At 36.6% G+C, this 19,746-nt stretch overlaps 1 long non-coding RNA gene across 1 annotated transcript; it reads left to right on the top strand.

Annotated features, from left to right (window-relative positions):
* Nucleotides 1-13,396: 13,396 nt before the first annotated feature.
* Nucleotides 13,397-17,127, top strand: LOC140252473 (uncharacterized). Its single transcript, XR_011903661.1, has 3 exons — nucleotides 13,397-13,527; nucleotides 16,013-16,124; nucleotides 17,016-17,127. It is a non-coding gene; the product is annotated as an uncharacterized lncRNA (long non-coding RNA).
* The last annotated feature ends 2,619 nt before the right edge of the window (nucleotides 17,128-19,746 follow it).

Genomic DNA, 19,746 nt, shown 5'->3' with positions numbered 1-19,746 from the left:
AGGAACCTGTCATATAGAGAAGGTGGACTTGAGAGATCTACTATTGCATTGATATATTAATGCAGTTGTAAGGATGCGTTCTGTAGAAGATGTTAAGCTTGTTGAAACTCAAATATGGAAAATATGTCAAGCTTTGTTCCATTTTACAGGAATCTAAATAGTTGAACTGATCTTTTTAATATAGTGAACAGAGTCTGAAATTAACAACAGCACCATTTTTATCTTTATTACTTGGTTGTTTTCAACATCTTGGTTTTTTTTTTCTTCCAAAATACTTCCAAAATACCTTTTTTTTTTTTTTCTTTTTTTTTTTTTTTTTTTTTAAAGGAGAAGAGGTCTTTTGTTTTAAATAAATTACCATCTTACTAACCTTATTCTCAGTGCTGTAAGAGTCCTCTTCTGAACAGCAAGTTGTAGCATTTATATAGTCAGCCTACTAGATGTATTTGAAACTTACTGCAGCTGCAGGAGACAGAGGAACTAATACAACATTAAAAATGATGGGTCACATGCATCAGTTGTAGTGCTCTGGTTTGCAGACTGCATTTGCCTCCAAAATAAAAGGTAATTTTCTAAGAACAGTACCAGAACTCTCCCTGACTTTGCTGCCGTGATGGTTTTGGCCAGCGTGCAAGCTGTGTAGTGAGAAATACAGAACTGAAATATTTAAGGAGGGTCTGATTGTAAAATTGCTCACATTTCCATGTATGCAAATGTATTCTGTGTTGCATATGAAACAACGTTCATTTAGCTGTCCAGTTTAATGAAAGGAAACAAAAGCTGTCGTGTGTAATATGTGAGGAGACATGTTTTGCTCTAAAGACATAAGATCGTGTGATTCATGGGCCTCTATTTTCCAACTCAAACTGGTAAAGACCATCTTTTCTCCAGTACGTGTCACACTCCTCTGAGGTTAGCTCTGGGGATACTGATTTGTGCAAGGACCTGTAAAATGAGTCTCTTCATGTTCGAATTTTCAGAATGCAATTCTGAAGAGAAACTGCCTTTTCATAATTCAACTTCTTTATATGAGCACATTTTTCATGACAGCACATTTTGCCACCTGTTTATGAATTCCAAGTGAAAATTAGAAGACAAACTGTTCATATTTCTGAGTTGTGCATATTATTTTACAGCTACAGAGTGTACAGTTATGCTAATAATATTCCCTTCTACTGTAACACCTTAAGGAAACAGTTTTTCTTTCCAACAGGAAGAGAAGTAGTGTTTTGTTATAAAGTTTGATAATAACTATTTCACACGCTCTTCGATATTAGCATGAATCATTATAAAACGTCCATCCATGTAACCTACTCATCTAAATTACTTTTAAACGCTTGTTGCTTAGCAGATGCTTTCTTTTCTGAATTTGTGGTAGCAAATATAGACATGTTTAGATAGTTAAGATAAAGCAGAATTTATTCATTTTTAAACAGATCTGATTACATTTACATGCGAGTTGATGCCTTTTCCTTCAGCACTATGAGACTGTTTATATGAGGCCTTTTATATGAGGCCAGTGTGCCACTGTCTGTGTTCTTGAATTCTATCTAAAAATGTAAATGGACTATTTACTCTAAGTACACTAACCAATACAATGTATTTTTTTTCTATTGCTAAGCAGTGCATTTTTTATTTCCAATTACATTTGTTTGTATTCTGAAATTGGAAAAATCCCCTTATGTATTTTTCCTGTGGCCAAATGTTTACAAGGGCATAAAGAATATAAAACAAAGGCAATTTTTAGGATTTTGTTAAGATTCATGTTTATCACGGTGCAGACAAAAATGCAAAAAGAAGCATTTTCTTATCTATTCCCATTATATTAGAAAAGTTCATGCCCTGCTCTTAGCATTTTCCAACACAGCTGTAGAGTAGTTTAAAGCCTATTTTTTAAATAAGTGATGCTCAATTTGTCTTTGATGATCCGCATGATTCAGGTGAGATGGGAGCACGGTCGGGCCCTTATTTGCATAAAAATTAATCACAGAAAAATGTAAATTGATAAAATTTTGCCTGGCATTTCCCCCCTATTCGAGAACCCATGGATGGCTCCCAGAAGCAATCATCTCAGTATGGTGCCACATTGGATGCTATACAAATGATCACATTTGTGTTGAATACTCACTCATTTAAATGTCAGCACTGATGGGGCGGTACATTGCTAGGAAAAAAAAATGAAAAATAAATACAGAGCAGCTGAAGACCATCAAATCTGTGGGCACTCTTTAGAGATATATGATCTAATGTGAAAAAATTGTAGATTAATTATCCTTTTTCAAAAAGGTAATTGTTTTAGTATCACAGCAGAAGAAAAAATCTGCAATTTATTTGGAATCAAACAAAAAACAGTGATCTTAAATACGTCATTACATCGTTGTGGTTATTAGAAGGCTACAATTAATTCCTGAGGCACCTCTGGTCTCCAGAACTGCATAAAATGAAACAAAAGAACATCGCTATCAATTTTCAAGCACTCTAATCCTGCAGATAATTCACACAGCAAAAAATAAAGCACTGATAATTGAAAAGTACAAACTCTTTACTTTTATCTGCAATGCATTTCTTGGTTTTTAATTACATTGCATGACATTGCTGTAGTATATCCATGTCCCACAGTCTTGTATGAATTTGTCATCTTTTTGAGGAAAGGAAATAATTTTCCCCATTTAACGTATATATAATTGAAGCACAGGCATTGTACAACAATAACAAGAGCTTCCAAGATTAAGTAGCACAGAATCCAACAGCTTCTATAATTTTGTATTAAAGCACTTAACTTGTTTCATGTGTAAATTCCATATGGGGCACTAAATAAACTGAGTACTCTGGTTATGGCTCCAAAGTAGTATTTCTAGCTGAGCTAAATCCAGCATAGACATAGGAAATGGTAGTTTACACTTATTTATTTTTCACCTTATGGTTTTAAGAAGCAATCTCTAGAAAATTATAGCAATACAAGGACTTCTCTAATTTATAATCATCTGTAATAGGTCAGCCACAGTGCATTAGATCAGTGCATTAGATTTCAGGGGATGAAATATAGCATTTCAGCCAATGCTCTTTATTATGTTCACACTATACAGCTTCAAATATTAGTTTTCACTATAAAAAATAAACATCATAGGTAGACTTATTGTATCATTTTTGTTTTTCATTTTAGATGGACCTGCCTATAGTGACGTGTGAATTATCATTTTAATACATATATCTTATCTTCCGTATTTGTTGCACCAGTAGGTTGATACATATCTAATGAACACTAAAACCCCTTTCATTTCACAGAACTGCATGTGACTTTTGGCAGCTACGTTAAATGAAGAGCAGTAATTCCACTTAGAATAATATATTTTGATTTCTGCCTTTTGCTGTTGAAAAATCCATGGTTCAAATTCTGGCTGCAGTGAAATCACTGGAAGTTTTTCCAGTGGTTTCAGTTCAACAAGAATTTCATTAAGGGTCTTCATTATTTAAATACAATTGCACTCATACAAAATGACAACTAACCTTACATTTCAGAAAACAAATAATGTAGGTTTTACTGTGTTGGAACGGAATAAAAGACCGATGGTCTGGATATAACCTGATAGTGGAAGTGGAAATGCTGGCATCTGGCTGTTTGGGGGTTTTGTAGGGATTGTGTGGGTGGGAATTTAACCCAATTCTGTAGGGCTGGATATATTTTGAGATTATTGTCCTTTGCAGTGTTCAAGTGCATAGCTGTCCCATTGGTACCTTTGTTGTATTAATTTTTTGTAGTTCAGCTGAGCACTCAGACAGCTTTTGTCTCCACTGGCCTATTAGACATATGAACACTTATTTTATACTCCTCTTTGAAATGACTGCTCGTTGCTTTATCTCATGCCTTGACATGGTGTCATTGTGATTTTGTCCCTTATTAGGTTCCTGCTACATTCGACTTTTAAATAACGGTTGTTATCAACAAGTGGCTACATACATAATCTGGAAATAATTTACCAGAAAAGCAGTTTTCCTTATGCACAGCATGAAAGATTGAGAGTGTGGGGAGGAAACTGTGACCAGGAGTAGGAATGTGACTGTATGAGAAGAACACAGCCAGCGTGTAAGTAATGCACCACCCAACTTACTCAAGAGTACCTGCACCCCAGATAGCTACTTGAGATGCTGTATGCTGGCTTTGTTCTCCAGGCTTTGCCAGTTCTCTGCTTTCAGTCTTATGGAGATGTGTACGTAATTACTCCTTAATGGTGGGGTCGTGTCCTCTCCCCAACTCTAAAAATGGAAAATAGAATAGAGACGGAACTCTGCCATACACAAGTGTCATACACATGTATCATCACTAAGAGATAAAGGGTGATAAAATTCAAGGCAGTATTGCAGATGCCATGTAACTCAGCAGATATGAGCCTAGTACAGTGCCTGCCAGCTACGTTGTACTTTTGTAATGGAGGTTATCTCAGAGCTATGGCAGAAAGAAAAAGGAAAATCTCAAAAAGCAATGACTTTACCTATAAATTTTTTTCATAGGCAAAGGGGAAAGGAGTTTTTTTTTTTCTCTTCTCAGTCCCTGCATGTGGAGTCTAAAATGCTTTACGTATTCAAGTATATTTGGAGAGTTATTTATGAGCAATATTAATACCAGGTGTGTTTATAAGTAAATGGCTTACAATGTGAGATTTTTTCCATCAATTTTTAGGCTTTATAAGAAGTAAATGTGACATACAAGTTTGAAATACAACTTGACTTTAGCTTAGGTTTCTCAGAATATAGTCTTCTCAAGCCTAATACTTAAAAGAACAAGGTTGGATTTTATGGAGCACCAACAATGCCTACATATTTCTTGACTTCCTGTTAATATTAATGAATAAGAAATAGCCATCATTCAGTGATGGGCTAATAAGGGCTAGCAGGCACTCTGGCAATGCAAAATCACTGTGAATGAAAAAAAAGCAATAAAAAAAATGACACTGCCATTGTTTGTATGTAGCGTTACAAATGGGTAGCTTAATGGTTGTGTGTTCTACTGAATTGCTCTGCCTCTAAAACTCACCCTTACAAAACTGGAAGTTGATTCAAGCTGTGTGGTAATAAGTAGTCCAATTTAATGAATTATGGAATAGAAGAATGAGTCGTTGCAAAAATAGAAGGAAGAGAAGATTTGCAAAGCAATGAAGGCTAAAATATTTATAAGCTGGGGGTAAAATACTCTGGAAGGGCAGCATGGAGATTTTTCAGTATCTATCATGAGCTATAAACAGAAATCCTGTGTACCCTGAACGTGACCTACAAAAGTCCTCTTTTGTCCATTTTATACCATCAGCTAAATTTATGCTCTTGTTTTCAGAGTAGATGTCAGTATTGGTAAAGTTTTAAAGACTATGATCTCATTAGAACTGTTAAGAAACTTATTTCCATAACAGCTAGAGAAACTCATAATCCTGATTAAGCTATAGATACTTAGACTGAATCAGATGGGAGCACATATTAATGATAGAAGTTTTTCTTCCAGTGGTAAATTATATTAGTTTACCAATGATGACAAAGTATATTAGCTCATCTGCTGACTTTCTGACCCTCAAGCAGCCTGCTCAACTGTCTTTTTAAACCTTATATTAAGCATTAGGCTTAATATTAGGCTGTGGAATATCTACAGACTGCAACATCATCTTCTCTAGAAGACCATCTCTGTTATGTCAGTTAGTGAATTTCAGTGCATTCACTTCCTGAAACTATCTAGTGGATGCTCAGCTGTCACTAGAGTGTCAGACTGAAATGGGTGTTTTTAAGAGGATCCTTTTCTATGCAGTCTGCCAGTGTTTGCAGTCAGCTACAGCTAAGCTCAGCCAAATTAAAGATTTGGAATTTGGTTGCTATAAAGAAAGTAGCCCACACTGCAATTCAGCGTGTTAAAAACATTTTAACTTGAAATAAGTATATTGCCAAGAGGTCCCATCTTTTAGACGACAAGGAGATAGAATAAGAACTGCAGCTGCATTTGTGTTAGCAGCCTAAATAAAAGTTTAGCTTGGGCCAATTTTATAATTTTGAAATTCAATTATGTCAGATTTGCATAGTATTTCATAGTCACTTTCTGCTAGTAACACATTGTCTTGATGCCATTAAGCTTCCTGAATCACAAACCACTGTTTAGATTTTAGAATGCAGATCTGCAGAGCTTAGCAGTTGTTTAGCTCTATGCAATTATCTTTGTTGTCTTTTCTCTTCTAGTTCCTCCAAACTCAGAACTCATCCATATGAAGTTAAAGAAAGAGACTGAGCATGTGATACCAATCATTGTTCACGACTGATGTGTGAAAACTCTCTCTCCAGATGCTAATTGTGAGACCATTCTGTGGTAAGGGCAACTAAATAAGCAATAGTAGGCTCAATATATTGAGTTCGTGTTGGGAAAGCAAAGTAATGTGGATAGACATTTTGCTCTTTCTCCGAGAGTTTAAAAAATATTCTTGCTGTCAGAAAGGCTGAGGTTTTTAATCAAGCCTGAGTGTGTATTTTCTGGTTTTAAAAGACTAAGAACATAAGTAAAGATGTTTCATATGGCTCAGTAAAGATGCTGTCAGAGTTACCATCAGTAAATAAATTTCACACATATTCAGCTAGGAAATAAAACTCCAGTAGTTCAAAACTTGCCTGAAGTTGTGTGATTTACATATGCATACATGAGTGTGAACTTCAGGGAGACCTGCTGCCTGCTCAAAGCAGGAGTAATTTTGTTTTACTTTCCTTGGTACAGCTGCTAAAAAACTGTAACCCTGCAATCTGTAATAAGCTGAAAAGTGAAGCGATGCTAGCTGGCACTAAGGGTGGCACAGCAGATAGAAAAAATATCTGTTGTGTTGTGTGAATCACTGTCTCCACCTAGTGCTGCTGAAAGAAAATATTCTTCTAAATCCTCAGCAATACTACATGTATGATTCTGCAATGATGGATATATTTTTTGCATATATCTTGTCATAACAATTGTAGTCATTGATGCCATTGTTGTTTAAAATTCACCAGTTTTATAAAACACAGTTGTAAAGGTTTATAAGTTGACTATAACATCCACATTGTGTTGAAATATGCCAGCATACTATTGTTTTCTGCAAAGACCTTTTGAGTTTCGATATGCTACTTCATATTCAAGGGCCTCTTTGTGCCATGAGAAATAGGAGTAAAGATAGGATTAATTTGCAGCTGACAAAGTAAGTAAATTTATGACTGGCTGATACGTTATAGGCAGTGCTCTCAGGAGAAATAGGTGGTAGCTCAGGGAGTTAAAAGTGACACAAGTATAAGTGCAGCTTCCTAATGAAATAATCTTGTCATTTTTTACAACACTTTTTACTCCAGTGCCAGGTTAAAAAATAACTGGAAACACTGAGTGTATTGCCTACATTACTTCCTGTGTTACTGAGAAATTTTCAAATGTGATGGAAAGTTGAAGTGCAATAGAATTTGTTGCTATGACTCTAACATCTGCAAAGCATAACTTTGTAACATTATTCATGGCTTCAGATTCATTGCCACCATTCCAAAGCTAGTGGAAGTGTGAAGACAAGCAGTGACTTAAATCTGCAACTTATTTTCAATATTACATACTATGAAGAGTTTTTACTATGAGTTTCAATTTTGGCTCCTATACCAAACCTAGCACCTGTCCAAGGTAATATTTTGGCTAATTGTAGTTGCATGCAAGTGTTACTGATAAACCTGTGTGAACTGCTGTGAACTGATATCTATGACTATTATTTGGAGTAAGAGTGAACAGCTGTTATAAAATGTTTTGGTGTTTTAAAAGGCTCAGAACTAGATAAAGCTTGATGGGATTATTTTGGTGTGTAGACTGTAAAATCTTTTTTTTCCCCACATTGTGAAGATAATAATGAGGAAAATCCATCACAAATGCGGTTTTTATCTAAACCACTTCTACCAGTTTACATAATTTAAAGCCCATGGGTTTTTTTCTGATTATGAACTGTAACTAATTTATCTAATCTTGCTCGAAATAGATACTGTCCTATCTCACTGATTTAGAAGGACAACTTGTAAACTCACGTATTAACCACTTAAATCAAGATTAAGATTATAAATCTTTGTGCTGTGAGTTATAATAGATGAAATAAGCCAAGATAAAAATAGCAATGAACAAGTTTTTTGTCGTTTAATTTGGATTTTGAACGTTGTTTGGATGTGGTTTCACTGATTATATAAAATATATGTATTAAATGAGAAGATTTTGTCCCTACATTTCCAGACATTAGTACAAGACAAAGAATTTAGGACTTCTCTTTGAGTGACTCTGAGTTCTGCTTTCATACAATATGTACTATAAGCATCCAAGTGTTGTCCTATGCATCTTCAACCCAAGGACTGTTTTGATAGTAAAAACAATTGGCTATCAAGATCAACATACATTTTAAATTGGCTCAGCAGTTCTTCATAATTCAAATAATTTTGAAAGTTTGTTTAAATCTCTGAGTTTTCATTGCACTGTCACATGGAATTTTGGATTTCTCTAAGGTATTGCCAGCACTAGTGCTATACACAAATGAGTTTTCATCTTGTTTTGGTTGCAAGTGCAGCTGTTTAATCCCGGAGTGATTCTTGCTAGCCTGGAATGAAACAGTTGGGTTGGAGATTGCTATATTCTCCTTTTTGGGATTTGAAGGAAGTGCCACTTCTTTTTTTTTCTTCACAGGATGTTTGGAAAAAATATCCACAGGTTATTATCAGGATATTCACAGCATGGTATTTTTTGTGACTACTGATTCCTACTGTAAACATGTACAATATCAAAGTTTAGCCGGAATTCAACTCCTGTCTGCAGACTTTACTTTTACCTTAGCTGACTGCTTTCCATATCTGCAAGTGCTTGATGAGGCTGACATGGAAAGCTCATTTTGCAGACCCTATACAGTCTCCTCATCTCCATACAACTTGCCCTTTTCTGGACTCATGAAGTTTCCATATATTGATGAATGAAAAGAAGGACTTTTGTCTTCCTTTTCTGAAATGCTACCAAGAACTCCTGATTAAGAACTCTCCTCTAATTTTAGGCATTTTAAATTCCCTCAATTAGAAAGTTTAGTAATTGCTTTCTGAACTGTTCCCCATATAGATCTGGTAACTGTAGCAGGACACGTAATTTAAGAGAAAACTCAGTGTTAGTTTCCAAAACTTACGTATGATACCCTGAAAGCAGTTTCAAGCTTAATCAAGATCTCATTTGATGTTGCATTTAAATAGAGATTCGGATGGAGATTATTTTCTTTTCTTCTTTTTACTTTGTATGGTATGGTGAGTAGTAAAATTCCAGTTCTCTACCCTAGCTTTCTGCCCTTCTGTATATCAGAATGTAAGGTATATGAAATCCCCAAACAGAAGGTGGCCAAAAACTTTCATTTCTATAGCTTCAAAACTGATTGACTGTATACATAGATATACATGTGTACAGGCATATGTATACAATTCCTTCTGTTGCAGTTAATGAGAAAAGTTCTCACACATAGCCCCAGTGTCACTAAGTGTTGTTTTCTTTTTTGTTACAGTAGTAAAGATGTGTAAGACAAAAAAAAAAAAAGCCTATCAACATAAAACTTGTATTTCAGAGAAGAACCTCCTCAACTTCAGTTTTTGTTCTAGGATTCTCACAGTTATCCAGGATGAGTAACTGAAGTACATCTAATGTTTCATGAACTTTAGTGAACCTGAGATTTATGTAGTAAAAAAGCTAAAGAGAAAATTAAAGATGCTGAATCCCTTTGTATCAGTAGAGTTATAACACAACTATGGTAGAATATTCTGTTACAGTCATTCAAGTGATAAATATAATTTAAGAACTGAATATACTCATTAAATTTCTAAATCAGTTCTATGTTTGTGCATCCAAGGAAAGGAGAAGAGTGGGCATTCCCTTCTAAAATAGTTTCATAAGTTGCAGACACAATTCTCAGTGTTACCTCAAGCTGTCAGTACTTACTATCTTCATCTTCCACACTAATCCAATCCACTGAGCTTAAGTCTTCAGTAGTGTTGAGAGAGTGAGAAAGTTCTGGCTTTATATCCAGGACATTTTAACCTACAGCACCCACTGTGAAAATACTCTGGAACTCATGCTTGAAAATGAGCATGTGTATGGGAAACTGTTAATCACAGCCTGAGCCTCTGATTAACCATTTGAGGCAAGTGTTGGGTGATCTGTGAGCACAGGTGAAGGTAATTTAGCTGTGCTCCCAGAATGGGTGGAGCTTGATTCCATCTCTCCTAGATCCCATTTAAGGGCTGACCACCACTAAGGCAGCATCTCTTTTTGGTGATTGCTCCTTTGTGGAGTTCTGGTGGTAAGCTTCAACATTTTTTATCTTGACTGAGGGTCTCCAAGTTGGTGAGTTTTTCCTATAGATAACCTCTGGCTATCTATTTATAACTATTTTTGTACTATTTCAACTGTACATTACTATTCTTGCATTATTCTAACTGTACAGCATGTTTCCCACTTGTAGGTTTTAGATAAACAGTTTCTCATGTTGGCTGTTTTAGACGAAAATAAGGTGATGATTGTCATTGCGGTGGTGGTTCTGAAAAAGATTAAAAAGGGAAAAAAAGAGGTTTATGTGGTTGTTTTAATTAGGATCATATTTTATTCTTTACAAGGAGAGGATTGCAATACTTGCAGAAATGTGAATTATTGGTATAACAATCCTTGTTGGCAGATTCCTTACTCTGTAAAGAATAAGTTAATTAAAAGAATATGGTAAATTTTAAAAAAATCATGGCCAGCAGGTGTATGGATGTTCTCCTTCTCTTGAACTGTGCTCTGGTGAGGTCATATCAGGAACAGTGTCCAGTTTTGGTATCCCTAGTTCAAGAAAGACAGGGATCTCCTAGAATGAGTCCAGTGGTAGGTGACAAAGATGATTAAGGGCTTGGAGCATCTCAGCCTTTGACTTTGGGCTGTTCAGCCTGGAGTAGAGAAGGCTAAGAAGGATTTAATCGCTGCTTATAAGCATCTACAGTGTGGGAGTCAAGTGAGTGGGGCAGGCTCTTCTTCAGCAGTGAGCAATAATAGAACAAGGGACAATGGGCAGAAACTGGAATGAAGGAAGTTCTGTACTAACACAAGGAATAACGTCTTTACTGACAGAGTGACAGAGCCCTGGAACAGGCTGCCCAGAGAGCTTGTGGAGCCTCCTTCTCAGGACATCTTCAAGGCCTACACCGACCTGTGTGACCTGCTGTAGGGAACCTGTTTTAGCAGGGAATTGGACTCAGTGAGCTCCAGAGGTCCCTTCCAACCCTTGTGGTTCTGTATTTCTGCAATAACTGACACACTGACAAATGCTTTAATGCTGACCGTGAGGACCATCCTGTTCAAAGATTTTGCAGTCAGCCATTTGAAAGGCATGTCTACACTTAGTTACTCAAAATTCTCTTAGCAAAGCATTGAAAAATGATTTGTTTTATTATACATACGATGTTTTTAATCAATAGGATAGAAAATGCATTTTGCAATTTGGTTTTAAGTATCAAAAGTATTATTTATATACTATGAAAAAACTTGGCTGTAAAGAATAAGTTAAATACTTTGTTTCACATATTGTTAGCAGAAATGCTACCTTTTGACCTTCCTTTTGAGTTTTTTTAAGAACATTTGATGCTTCTGATAGTAATTTAATATTACTTTCTTCACATTGATTAAGTACATTTCATACATCACTGAACAATGAGTAACATTCAAATAAGGCTGTCCACTGAACTGCCTGCAAAAATGATAAAGTAAAAAATTAATCTCCAAAGTAAAGTCAAGCCTGAAATTGAAATCTTTGATGCATACATTTCATAATTAGTTCATTCTACTATATCTAAAATGCAAATACAGTGCTCTTAAGATAATTCAGATCTTCTTACATGGAGCATTAATGAATTGTTCTAGCCTCTGCACCTCTGACTTCTGTGTATTCTGGAGTCATTTGGCTTTGTTTATTTCCTTGGTAAGTTGTTGAATTTTCTTTTATGTTAAAAGTCTTAGAGTAGTTGCCTTTATCTCTTGTTTTCTCCACTATTTGTTTCAGTTAACAGAGCTATATACATATCAAGGGAAAAGAACCTCACAGAAAGTACCTAGTAGACTCAAGGCATAAGGGTACAGTCCCATGCTGGTTTCTCCTTCAACAAAGCTAGCAGAAAAAGTCCCCAATTGCTCTATCATCAACTCCATCTGTAACTATAACAAACCGGCTGTCTATGGGGCTATTCTATGAATTTAATCAGTGATGTTGTTCTGCTACTTTTTGGTTTCATTTCTTGCTTTGTTTCTTTGTTCTACTGTTTGTTTTTACATAATTTTACTGTCCATAAACAAAAGATTGGCGTTGTTGCTAAAGCAGGTGGATGCCTTTTTTAAGTAACCCCAAGGTTACTTTTTTAAGTAAACCTAAGGTCTTCAAAAAATATATGTATTTTGATATTTAGCAATAAAAGCATGACCTCCATAGCCATTTTAAATACTAGCAGGAACTTGCATAATGTGCATCATAGATTTCATGGCATGCTTATATAAAATCTGTTATACATCTTTATATGCAGAATTAGCCTCCCGTAAAGGGCTGAGTATGCTTAAATTCAGTTTGTCTTACCAGAACAGGTTTCAGAAAATACATACCAAGGTTTTTAAGAAGGAGGAACTTGGATCTGCATTTCAGTTGTGCAACCACAATGTATTTCTGCTTTGTGTCATTTCCTGTGTTATGGCAAACTGGGGTAGCACTTCTTCAGCAAGACAGTTGGGCAATCCCAAGTGGCTGCAGGTGGTGTCCCACTCTCATAATAAGAATTCTTTTGGCTGTCATATGCAGACAGCAATTCCTCCAGCCATTCTTAAGAGCCAGGATGCACTCTGTTGTGTAGTCTGATAGTGCCCCTGTGCTCTAACAATAGCTGTACTGAGCCCATAGTCATGGGAAATGTAGAGTGGGGTGCATCAGTCCTTAGAATTGTACTGCATTCATCTACATCTGATTAATAATGGTTAATCCTGGGATCATCAGGTGCCAAAAATTAAAAAGAAAAAAAAAAAACGGAGCTGCGTAAAATAGATTCAGATCTCCTATGATGTGCATCAAGAATAATGCTGTAGCTTTGCTAGTTTATTTGTCTCAGCCTTGGCTTTCAGATCTGGATATTAGAATATAGATAGAGGAAAAAATGTTACAGTCATAACTACATCTTTGAAGTTTAGAAAATATTCTGAAGTATGGAAAGCTGGGATAAATGTTCAAAAGGAAAAAATTATTCTCAGTAACTTTTATACAGTGATACAAGTCATTTCAGTCAATACTTGAGTTCTGTTTCATAAATGAATCATTACGAAAGAGATTTAGTACGTAATAACTTTGTGTCTTTGTATTCATAGCGTGTGTCAAATACAGTTGTTCACCAGCTTCCTGAGAACAGATGTTCTGCTGCTTTTGAAGAAGAAAATAAAGAACTGGAGGAGAAAAAAGGGACAATAGGTGAAACAGAAGATAATTTAGATCATTATCTGTAAGTAATCCAGAACAGTCATGTTGGCAACCACGATTCATAAATTTTAGCATAACATGTTATGTTTAGCATAACAAGTAGCTCTTGGTTTGATGGCATTAAAAATGCTAAGAATAAGCTGGCATCCATGTTGAAGCATTTGTAGTTCTTCTATGCTGTCATTTTCACATGCTAAGTGATACTTTGTCAGGCTTTCGAGACGTTCTAGACTGAAACCAGAGGTGGTGAAATAGAGACCACAGCAAAAGGTAAGGAATAGGAAAGGTGAGAATGGTGAAGTTAAAGCATAGGGTATTTAATCAGAAAGTTGGGAGCAAAATAATTTTGGATAGTACTGTTGATAGACTGTGTTACATTTCCACTGATCACAGATTTTTGCTCTCCTCTTGTGATCTCTAATTTGTACTGTAGCCACTCCTATCAGATGTGTCTATAAGAAGGGAACAGCAAGGTTTCAAATGCAGACAGCTACAGTAAAAAGTCATGGTTCTCTGGAATGCAATCAAAGGTTTTTTAGCCCTCTGTGCCTCCATGTGCTAATTGTATGAGACTTTTGTTAGTAAAAAAGAATATACAGTACAGCCTAACCTGAGAAATGGTGAATAAAGTAGAAGACTGCCAATGCCATGCATGTTATTTGGGGTTAAAGGAGTTTTGTTTAGCATGAATCTTTTGTTTTTATTTTCTTGGTCAGTGAGAGATTAAATGTTGACTCTGAATAGGAAAAAGTCAGGAAAATTTTAATATACAAATATAAAATCCTGTGTTAAACATTCTAGGTTAGAAATTTAGAAAAAGCATATATTGGAATAAGGTCATTATTCTTCACATTCTTATGTATTGCAGTTTCTAAACTGTTTCCACAACAGGCCATTTACTTCCTTTCAGTATCAAGGTAAGAATCGAGGATTTTTAAGTGGCAGTGACAGCATTAAATGCACTGCTCTTTCTCAGCAGCCAGGTGATTAGCCACCTTAACAGCTAATCTCTAACAGTTACAGAAACCGCACTTTGTTCAATGGCATAGTTCCTATAAATCCTTTACCAAGTCCACGATAGCAAAATTAATGCTTTTATGCTCGTCTCAGCATTAAGCTGTGTAAGTCCATTGGAATTCATTAACCTACTTTAATGTGAAGTAGGAATAGCCCAACATTTCCTGAAAACAGTTGAACAGTGAATTGTTAAATCAGCAGAGGTAGGCGAAGGGCTGTGAGAGTCGTTGAAGAAATACTCATCCTAGGAGAGGACTGCAGTTACTGTTTGGAACAACAGATGGCGGTGTTTTCTTACATGTTCGCAGAATCATAGAATCGTTTCCGTTTGAAGGAACTTTAAGCCATCTAGTTCAACTCCCCTCATTGACCAGCGCCATTCAGCCCATCAGGGCTACTACAGCTCCATCAGTGCTGAGAGCCCCAACTGACCAGACTGACCTGGATTGCCTCCAAGGAATGGGGCATCTACCAACTCTCTGGGCACTGCTCCCTCCCCCTACCCTTACTGTAAAAAGCTTCTTCCTTGTACCCAGTTTAAATCTTCCCTTAAGTTTGAAACCTTTTCTCCCTGTCCTATTACAGCAGAGCCTGCTAAAGAGTCTGTCATCTTCTTGCTTTACAGCACCTCTTTGGTGCCTGAAAGGCTCCAGTCTGAGCACCTACTACCAGTATTGCCTGCTAAACCGTGCTCCTTAGTACCACATCTACACATATTTTTGAGCATCTTCAGGGACAGTGACTTCACCACCTCCCTGGGCAGCCCATTCCAGCACATGCCCACTCTTTCAGAGAAGCTGTTTATCCTAATATCCAACCTGAACCTTCCCTGATGCAACTTGATGTCAAGATGTAAGAATGACAACTGAAGTTCTTACATTAGCTTGTGTTTTACAACTTCACATTTATGAGGGCAGACTCTCTTTATTATTTCTTAAAATATGAATCCAACTTCATAAGCTGTTGTCTGACTGTTCAAAGTCTTTGCTGTATCTGAGAAATAATTAGGTTTAATGATTTAATAGGGCCTCAATATTCTTCTATCATTTCCTTACTTTATTAGTCACTATTTCCTGCAAAGAGTCTCACAAAGGAATTTGAACAAAGCTAATGTGCCTGTCTAATGACAGATTGCTTTCAAGACTAATATCAAGGAAATCTCTTCCTATCCTGTGAATGAATCATAGTAATTTCACTGTGGACTGTTGGACAGATACACGAAGTGCGCTTTACTTTAAGGCTTTCCCAATATAAGGAGTGATCTTAGGATCAAAATATCAAGTAGAAGTACTATACTGTTAACAGATGCTGAGATTAGTTTTGAAGAAGCCCATGCACTGTGTTTTTCAAAAACAGGGAAAGGAAATTAGAATGTATGTGTCGTTTGCTTTTTGTCACAAAGACATACCGAACATGCTTGAAGTGCCAGTAGTTTGATGGTTTGCAGTGATGTTTACTACTCTTCTTTTCTTGACCTTTTTCCCCATAAGGAGTACAGTGCACCGCAGCAGCAGACAGAGGAGGCATTAAACCACCACATGGACTTGTGACACATGGACTCGTGCATCACTGCAAAACTGCTACCGCATCTCAGACTGCTCTGTAGGCAAAATTTCTTTGTAGCTAAGTGTGCTTCTGTCCAGTTATACTTGCATCAATTGCAGTGGCTTCTTTTTGGGAAATGAAGTATGGTTGGATGAGTTGTTGCTTATGATTAATATAAGGAAGATGAATACAAATAGAAGTATTGGAATAAAAAAATGAAAATGAGGATGTAGAGTATACTTGTACACAGCAAACAGAAGTTGTGATCTGAGTGCTTTGTGAGAAATGTAAAGAACATGGACTTTTAAGTCAGTTTTCTTATTAATACAGGAAACAGTGCAGTCCTGCATGTTTATATTGTGGCTTATTTTAGACCTCTTTGTGAGCTTGAGAAATTATTTCTGGTTAAAATATGGATGGATAGAACCTGAAATTAGTGGGAAGTACCTTGATGGCATCAAAAGATGCAATATAGGACTGAAGTATCACTGTCTGGTTAACTAGACAATGTGTTTATGGTGGAACAACCAAAACTTTTATCAACTAATACAACTTTTCTCCTTTGTTTTTGCAATAACTTTTTCAGAGGCTAAGTAATTATTACCCGTTTGGCTGCAAAGGCTGATGTTTTCTTTGTGAGTGGAGGGAAAATTCTGAGAGGGGTGCATAGCAATTTGGAAGGGTTGTTTAATTCAAAATGTACTAATGAGATGTAGATTACTGGACAAATCTGAAGCTAGATACCCGGGATAATATTTGATGTGTTTGTCACATCAACCTTTCTCCTGAGCTTTCTGCATAGAAGTAAAGTAGACAGGATTTTTACCCAAGTTTTTCAGCTGTAAAAAGCAGTTGAGAAGAAAGGCATAATCCACCACATTAGCATTAAAAAAAACACCCAACCCAATATATGTATTTTAACATAGCATCAGCATTTTTTTTTGTTAGGAACTTTCGCCAGATGAGTGACTTAAACCTGTCATCAGCAACTGAAATGCCCAGAGAACCAACTGTGTGTGAAAGGACTGCAGTGAGTATTCAGGAGTGTCCTTATTCCTCTAGGTAAGATGGATAGATTTCATCCAGCTGAGAATGTCATTAGTGATATATGTTTATATATGAATTCTTGTCTCGACTGTACTCATTGAATTCTGTATAATTTATATTAGTATATACTTAAATTTTACAAATACTTTATATATGCAGGCTGCTCCAAAAGTAATGCCTCCTGTTCTACTATGCTGGTCCACAACATCAGAGAGAGTTGCTGTTGTTTTGGCAGTGGAGGCTGAACCTTTCCACCATTATCTGGTTACCTTTTGTTGCCGTGTGACAGATGGCAGCAGAGGGGCAGTCTAAAAAATGGAGTCTAGCATGGAAGCAAGGATGAAGAAAAGCACGTCATTGTGGAAAAAATGGCACCCTCTTACATTCATCAGTACTTGCTGAATGTTTGTGGGGATCAAATGGTGGATGTCAGCACAGGAAGGCAGTGGGTGGTGAGTTTCAGCAGTGGTGACAGTGGGTCACCTCTACTGGTGCAGATTGTCACAAGCACAGCATGCAGGCTCTTGTTCATCTCTGGGGAAAAAAAGCATAGCTAACGGAGTTGACTATGTGGAAAAATAATCTTATATAGCTGAGAATTTGCTCTATCAAATAGTGTTATTGCCCTCTTTGCAACTGTTGTAGCTTCCGTGGCAATAAATATGAGGCATTACTTTTGGAGTGAGAGATGTAATTAATATTGTTTGGAAACAACAATCTAAGGTATCACATTCAGTAGTTTTAAAATAAGACACATATGGAGTCCAGTGGGCGAAGAGGCTGGAGGGGATACAGCCAGGACCGCTGACCTAAATTGACCACACTGATATTCCATGCCATGCAGCTTTTTGCTCAGCAGTGGCACTGGGGGAAATTTTCTGAAGCTGTAACTCAGCCACTGGACCAGCATCATTTTGCTGGCAGGAGTAGTGAGTGAGTGAGTGCTTTTGCATGTTGTATGCTGTCTTCATCTCAGTCTTTTTGTCTTGCATGGATGCAAGCAAGTGACTGGGCGGGTATTAGATGCTGGCTGTGGTACAACAGCACCGTATGAGTTGCTACAGCCTATATACCCTTTAGAGTAGCTCAGATTTACCTCAGAATTCAACCTGGTGATTTTTAATTACTTTTTTTAATCCTGAAGAAGTAGAGTGCATTTTGCAGTCCTAAGTTCCATATGGCTACCTAGTCACATTTCACAGAGCAAGCTGTGTGCAGGGTGGTGTTATTCAAGTGGCTATTTTATCCCTGGTGGTTTTGATGTTGTTTTAACGTGTGAACTTCAATCATTTTATGCACCTGCATTTTATCAGTTTTTCTCATTATATAATATTTGTAGAATGCTTTCTATAGTAGATACAGATTCCTCTGCTGCAGTATAAAATACTTAAAAAACAACTGAGAATATCAAGGAAATATATATTATCAAGGAGATATATAATAGTATGTGTGTGTGTGTGTGTATATATATATATATTATGTTAATATATGTATATATATATATAGTATACTAATAGGATTTCATTTAAGGTATGCACCACATGTACTTAGTTCCACATGTTTTTGCCTTAGATACATCATGAATGTTTCCTTTTCCTGTAGCCTGTGTAGATATCCAGTGCTTGGTAGCTGTGAACAGCCCAGACACTGAAAATCTGTGACCTTCTGGGGAACTTCAAGCAAGGAACATTTTAGGCCAGACTGTATTTTCAATATTTCTTTTCTCCATCAAGGAATTTTGACTCCTCCTAATCCCTCAACTTTACAGCCTATTGGCATTTTTATGTTTTCTTTTTGTAATCAAAGTGTATTTACTGTCAGTAAGAGAAGGAATGTTAATTAATTTGAGGATGAACTGGGAAAGCAGTACATCTAGAGCCATTCCATAACCACTTAGAGACTCCCTTTGTCCACTTAGAAAAATAAGTCAGACTCTCCTGGGTCTGGCAATAAAGGCAAAGATGACAAATAAAGCCCTTAGATCTGCGGAGCAGATTCTCTTTAAGCCACCTTCCAGACATTAGTTCTGTGTACATCTAGTTTGTGTTAGATCATGCTAGAGGGTATACCATGCTCTTCACTGCATGCATTTCATTCTTCTAGCACTACCTGTTTATGAATAGTAAGCTGAGATAAAGGATTGGGGGATTTTCCAGGAACAGGGCCAATTATCGCTCAGGTGATTCACAGTAACTTGCAATAACTCACAGTAACTTTAAGCTGTTTCCTGGTGGCCACGTGTCTCTCATCCATAATGTACACCACCTGGTTCCTCATCAGAAACACTGATTTTGTGGATTTAAAAATAATCTTCTAGCTGATAATTCACTGTAAACATACACGGGGATATAACTGTGATAACCCCTTTAACAATCGAATGGCTGGTTGTTTATATCGCTAATATGATTATACCTTCTCCAAAATTACCCATGCTTAGTTATTCAACCCTCTAGATACGTTATAAGAGTCAGAGTTAGAACAAAAATGAATGTGATCTAAGTGTAAGTTAACAAAAAAAGAGAAAAGGTTGGATTTTCTCTTAATAAAGGGGGCAGGGAGTAACAAGTAGCTGCTTCTTGTCAGGATTTCTTGTCTGCTTCTGTTCATAGAGAGCAAGATACAGCAGAACCGA

This window comes from Excalfactoria chinensis, chromosome 5 (assembly GCF_039878825.1).
Source record: "Excalfactoria chinensis isolate bCotChi1 chromosome 5, bCotChi1.hap2, whole genome shotgun sequence".
In the NCBI taxonomy this organism is placed as follows: Eukaryota; Metazoa; Chordata; class Aves; order Galliformes; family Phasianidae; genus Excalfactoria; species Excalfactoria chinensis.
The sequence above is the reverse complement of the archived record's forward strand: the minus strand, read 5'-3'. Positions and strand labels throughout refer to the sequence as shown.